Consider the following 6,497-nt stretch of genomic DNA (forward strand, 5'->3'; position numbering starts at 1 on the left):
TCTAGTTGAAAGAAGTCCAGGCCATCCATAGATGTGAAGTGTGCATGTTGGTAGGAAAAGGGAATGTAACATGAAGCTTGGAACAATTGGGAGAAGAGGGAGGGGAACCGAGGTGTGTGGCATCTTGTGTGTCATAATGAGCAATTTCAGCTTCACCCTGAGCATAGTCCCTTTAGTGATTTAATCATGCATAAATAAAATACTGAGGTCTCTAGCTCTGAAAATCTTCTCTGTCTGCAATCCAGTGTGTGTGTGTGTGTGTGTGTGTGTGTGTGTGTGTGTGTGTGTATGTGTGTATGTGTGTGTGTGTGTGTGCACATACTGGAATGAACAGCTCACAGTTGCCCAGAGAAGGTGTCCACAGCTTATTCAAGGACCTACTAGCAAGCTGTGGGACCTGGCCACTGGGGTGCAGTGTCTGTTAATATCAGCAGCTCTCAGCTTCCACTCTGGGGCTCTGGGATCCCTGGGATCCTAGCACCTTCTTTAATGTGCCTGTCTTCTCGGGCAGTTGTGTGCACATGGCCTTCAGGGTTGATGCTGCTGCCTCCTTCCGTTTTGTGTTAAGCCCCTCCTGCTATTTTGAATCTTTGTCAAATTTTCATTTTATTTTGAGACAGGGTATCATGTAGCCCAGACAGACTTCAAACTTACCATACAGCCAAAGATAACCTTCAACTCCTGATTCTCCTGATTTACCTCTTGAGTGTTGGGATTATAGGTGTAGATGGCAGCAAACTGTATTTTGAGGTCTCTGTGTTCCTCCTGGTTGTGAACATTTGAGGAGAGATCGAATTCTGTCTTACTGGTTGCCAAGCCACAAGCATTCAGGTACTTCCCTTGCTGTGCAAACCCAGAAGCTTCTGGCCTACCCCAGGGTCTCCCAACATGCACTGGCTAGTGGAATCTGGAGCCTTGGCAAGGAAACCCACCTCGGGGCTGCAATGTGCAGTTCCTTCCTCCTCTTCCTCTCTGGCCTGTTCCTGGAAAATCCAGGGGCTGGTGACATTCTGAGGCAGACAGGCTTGCACTGTGACTCTGTTGCTTAGTTGTTACATGCTTTGAGACCCCTGTATGAACCTGCTGAGCCTCAGAACTCTTCATCTGTAAAGTGGAAATAACAGGCACCAACAATTGCCTCCTTGTTGTGAGACCCAGAGCACCTCACAAATAGACAACAGCAAAACAGGATCAAGGCCAATGCTGTCTCTGATTGGGACCCTAAGGAGACCTCAAGTTGGCCTTTCTGAAAATTTAGAAAACTTTTTGACTTATTTTATTTTTAATATATATATTTAAATTTTATTTATTTATTTATTTATTTATTTATTTATTTATTCTCTCTCTCTTTGTGTGTGTGTGTGTGTGTGTGTGTGTATGTGTGTGTGTGTGTGTGTGTGTGTGTGTGCTGTGTAGACCAGGCTGGCCTTGAACTCACAGAGATCCACCTGCCTCTGCCTCCCAAGTTCTGGGACTACAGGCGTGTGCCACCATGCCCGGCTGACTTATTTTATTTTTATTTTTGTGTACGAGTGTTTTGCTTGTACTGTTTTAAGTGTATCCATGTTGTGCAGTGCTCACAGAGGCCAGAAGAGGGCATCAGATTCCCCCCGAACTGGAGTTACAGACACTTGTTAGGTGCCATGTTGATGCTGGGAATTGAACCCTGGAATTCTGCAGGAGCAGCCAGTGCTCTTAACCACTGAGCCATCTCCCTAGTCCCTGAAAAAGTTTTTTAAGTTGTATTTTATTTTAATTCTGTGTGTGCCTGTGTCTGTGTGTCTGTGTATATGTGTGCATGTGCCCTCAGAAAACAGAAGGCATCAGAGCCTCTGGAACTGGAGTTACAAGCAGTTATGAGTCACTGTATATGGGTACTGGGAACCAAACTTGGGTCCTCTGGAAGAGCAGCACTTAACTGCTGAGCCATCTCTCTAGCCCCTCTTTATGGATTTAAAGTTTATTTACTTTTTTATTTGAATGTGAATGTGTGTGTATGCCACTGTGCCCTATGGAGATCAGAGGACAACCTTTCAGGGGTGGGTCCTCACCCCTACCTTGCTAGCTGCCATGGGGTGCTGGGAGCTGAATCCAGGTCTTCTGTAAGAGCAGCCAGTGCTCTTAACCACTGAGTCATCTCTCCAGGCCTACTTTTTGGAATTTTGAGACAGGGTCTCACTGTGTAACCCAGATTGGCCTTGAACCTCTTGATTCTCTTGCCTTAGCCTCCTAGGTGCTGGGATTACAGGTATGTGGCACTACTCTTAGAGCCGTCTCTGTCTCTGATTTTTTTTTTAAATTTTTTTTCTTTTTGAGACAGGGTCTCTTTGCAGCCCCAGCTGGCCTGGAACTTACTATTTGAGCAGGTTGGACTTGATCTCACAGAGATCCACCTTATCTGCCTGCCTCTGCCTCTGGACTGCTGGGATTAAAGACATGTGCCACCACGCCTGTCTTAAAATAACACTTTCAACATTTTGATTAAATTCCAGTTTTGTAACTTTCAGTTATTCAGATTGAAAACATTAAGTCTGACATCAGTCCTTGGTGTTCATATTATGGATTACACCTCAGAGGTTTTAGGTCTGGTCTTGGAGGCAGTGGCTAGAAGTATTACTGTCAAGGCAATGTGGCATAGGCTGATGGTATGAAGACTTCTTGTGATGAAAACCAGGATCTGGGGCCAGTGAGATGGCTCAGTGGGTAAGGGTGCTTGCTGCTAAACCTGATGACTTGAGTTTGATCTCTGGGATCCACATAGTGGAAGGAGAGGACTAACTCTTAAAAGTTGTCTTCTGGATGGATCTTAAATCAGTGATAATAATAAAGAGGACAGCAGGAAACATGGCAGTGACATGCTTATGGCATTGACTATGCTGATGATTTCCAAGGTATATAATTACCTCCAAATCCATCCAGTTATGAACACTGAATATATACAGAATTTAGTATATCCCATACCTCAGTAGAAGGATTTAAAAACAAATACAGTGGATACACAATCTGTGCTTTATTTATCAAATGGAAGGTGTGCTGGATAACTTCAGTTCTCAACTTGACACAACTGGGTAAAGGGACTCTGTTAAAGAATTGCCTCCAGTAGATTGTCTGTGGCCATGTCTGGAGCATTTTCTTGATCACTAAGTGATGTGGGAGTGCCTTGCCCACCGTGGGCGCGTACTCCTGGGCAGGTGATCCTACGTTGTGTAGGAAAGCAGGTTGAGCACAGGCCGGCAGGCCAAGCCAGTAAGCAGCATTCCCCCATGGTCTGTGCTTCAGCTCCTACCTCCAGGTTCCTGCTCTAACATTCTGCCCTGACTTCCCTCAGTGATCAATTGTGACCTTGGAAATTTAAGATAAAATAAATTCTTCCTCCCGCCCCAAAAAGTTGTCCTCTGACCTCCAAATGTGTTTCCCCCACACTCACACAAAGCAAATAAATATAATATAGAACTTTAATAAGAAAAGAAAAGCAGGGTCTGTGGTGGTGATAGTTAAGGCAGCAGCAGACATGCTGCAACAAAGAGATTCCTAAAAAACAGGGCTTGAACAAGACAGAGCAGGTCTCATGGGGCAGGCCATAGCCTTGTAGTTGATCCAGGGCAGCTAAATGACTCTGCCATCCTCAATACAGGTCTTCCAAGACTGTTCTAAGCACCTCTTTTGTAGGCAGCAGCAAGGGGGAAAGGAAGCCTCCAGAGAGAGAGAGCAGCTCCTTCAAGGGGACGATCTGCAGATGGCACCATCATGTGTGCTCACAGTCCATTGCCCACACTTCATCACTTTGTCACACCCTAGAAAAGGATTTGGAGATCACCTTGCCACAGGTTTCTAATAGCCCAAAACCACAGAGTCATGTCAGATATGGAAATCCCAAGATTCCTCTTAACTACTAATAGCAATAGCAAACATTGACCGCAAATACATCAAAAGCAAAACAGAAAAGCTGATACTCTCAAGATAGCATGCATTAAACAAAGACTTCGGGAGCAAGCTCCCCACCCATGCTGCACTGTAGAGTAGTAGCCTGGGGTGGGGTGGTGCGACACCATGGATGGGCCACATGAGTAGAAGCTGAGTGTCTGTAACAAGGAGGCTCATTACACTGCTCTGCTGTGCACTGGCAAAAACCAAACCCAAAAATCAAACAAGAAAAAAAGAGGGAGAATAGTGCTTGCTTTGGGGGACACATTATTTGCACAGGGTCATTATAACATTATGACATTGCCAGTAGGGGTGGATCAGCATGATGAAGGGACTTAGTGATGAAGAATTTAGTTCTTGGCTTGGCAAGGTTTGATCTGTACAAAAGACTTGATTTTCTCTCTCTTTTACCCAACCTTGCAGTCTCTCTGTGTCTCTGTCTCTGTCTCTCTGTCTCTCTCCATCTCTCCATCTGTTTGTCTCTCTTCTCTCTCTGTCTCACTGTTTCTGACTCGCTCTCTGTCTCTCTGTCTCTGTCTCTGTCTCTGTCTCTGTCTCTCTCTCTCTCTCTCTCTCTGTGGCACATATGGAAACAGTGTGATAACGTTCTTCTTCATGTATTGGAGGTTGGTACTGAGTGTGGACTAGGATGTACCTAGGTGAAATCAGAACCAGCAGGATTCTGTTGCCAGAGGCAAATTTTGGTGTTCTATGGAGAAGGCCTTCTGAACATGGTGTCCCAGCACGCAGTAGGTCTCCTTAGGAAGAGTGAGTTGTTCTTCACTGAATGAATTTAAACAGGGGAGTTCTTCTTCATGTATTGGAGGTTGGTACTGAGTGTGGACTAGGATGTACCTAGGTGAAATCAGAACCAGCAGGATTCTGTTGCCAGAGGCAAATTTTGGTGTTCTATGGAGAAGGCCTTCTGAACATGGTGTCCCAGCACGCAGTAGGTCTCCTTAGGAAGAGTGAGTTGTTCTTCACTGAATGAATTTAAACAGGGGAATTGTAGAGAGAATTATACCACATAATGAAGCACTTAACTAGATACCAAAATTTCCCTTACCTCAGGATTCTAAGACCTGACAAGTCAATGACATGGAGACCCACTTTGAGGGTATCTACTGGCAGCAGCCTGGAGTCAGTGGGTATCAGTAGCTCAGAGGTCAAGACCTTGATGTTCTTCAGTTGAAGAACTCCCTATTCCATATGCGCAGGTCATACATTTTATCCCTGCTTAATCTGCTGTGCTAGGCTCTGGTCAGCACCGTCTTCTCTGTCCCCTTCCAGCCCTTCTCCTAGCTCAGTTACAGGCAAGAGAATGGAGGAAGGAAAGGGGCAAGAGAAGTCATTTTAACTCACAGCTTCAAGTTAAATCATCATCATCAACAACAACAACAACAACAACAACAACGACAAAACCCTCCAGCTCCATACTCCCTTCCTGTGTGTGAAAGACGGCCTATCAAAACCACATCACATTCTGCTTTTAGAATCAACCAATGAAGTAGCAAAATTGTCTCTTCGTGGGTTTTTCTTGAGCCAGGCTAGGTTCTATGTAAACGACTTCTGCTTCCTGTCCACAAAACCTTATTACAGGGGCTGGATCGATGGTTCAGTGGTTAAGAGCACGCGTGGCCCTTCGAGGAACCCAAGTTTGGTACTCAGTCACCATGTTGGTCACCACATAACTGCCTATAACTCCAGCCTCAGGGGACCCAACACACTCTTCTGGCCTGCAAAGACACTTGTACTCATGTGCACATGCCCCTACACAGACACACACAGACACATACACACACACACACACACACACACACATTTTTTAAAAAATCTAAAAAAAGTCATACCTTATTATAAAACACATGGATCCTTAGGTCCAGGGGACATTTCCTAACTTGCTCTTGCTTAGAGAATTTGTCCCTTTCCTGGCATCTGTAAGAACTCAATAAACCATTTATTTCAGAGGCCTCAATTTGACACTCCTCCACCTGACTGATGTCTCCAGGTACCAACCATGTCTGGGCATACTGTGCCCTGACCTCTGCTGACACACTTCACCCTTGTGGCTTCATAGTCTCTCCTGACAAGACCCTCAGCTGCCCCTTTGTGTCACTTGCAGGGAAGCAGAGGTGCTTTGTGGTGCTTTTAGATTCCAGGAGGTACCAAGGGATGGGATTTTGAGAGTTTATCAGAGCCCTTAAGATCTAGATGTTACCAACTACTTTAGGGACCTCTGAATATTCAGAGCTTGTTTGTATCTGAATTTTTCTCTGTTTCATTGGGATGTGACAGAATAGGATGTGCAGAGCCTCACAGAAAGGTGGCATTGACTTCTTTCACTTTGGATAATGGAGGCAGGCTGGGAGGCTGCAGTGAATTACCTGGAGGCTGGGGGCCAAATCCCAGGACCTCGATGAGACAGCTGAGGGAAAGGACTTTCCAAGCTGATGGCTGGGCTTTCTGTGATTTGCTATAGAACACTGCAGGGCTCTCACCCCAGCCTTCAGAGTATGCCTTGGCATATATTCTGAGGACAGGGACTAGACTACATACCAGGCCAGTGCCACCAG

Source organism: Nannospalax galili, unplaced genomic scaffold, assembly GCF_000622305.1.
Source record: "Nannospalax galili isolate Female #2095 unplaced genomic scaffold, S.galili_v1.0 scaffold749, whole genome shotgun sequence".
Classification (NCBI taxonomy): domain Eukaryota; kingdom Metazoa; phylum Chordata; class Mammalia; order Rodentia; family Spalacidae; genus Nannospalax; species Nannospalax galili.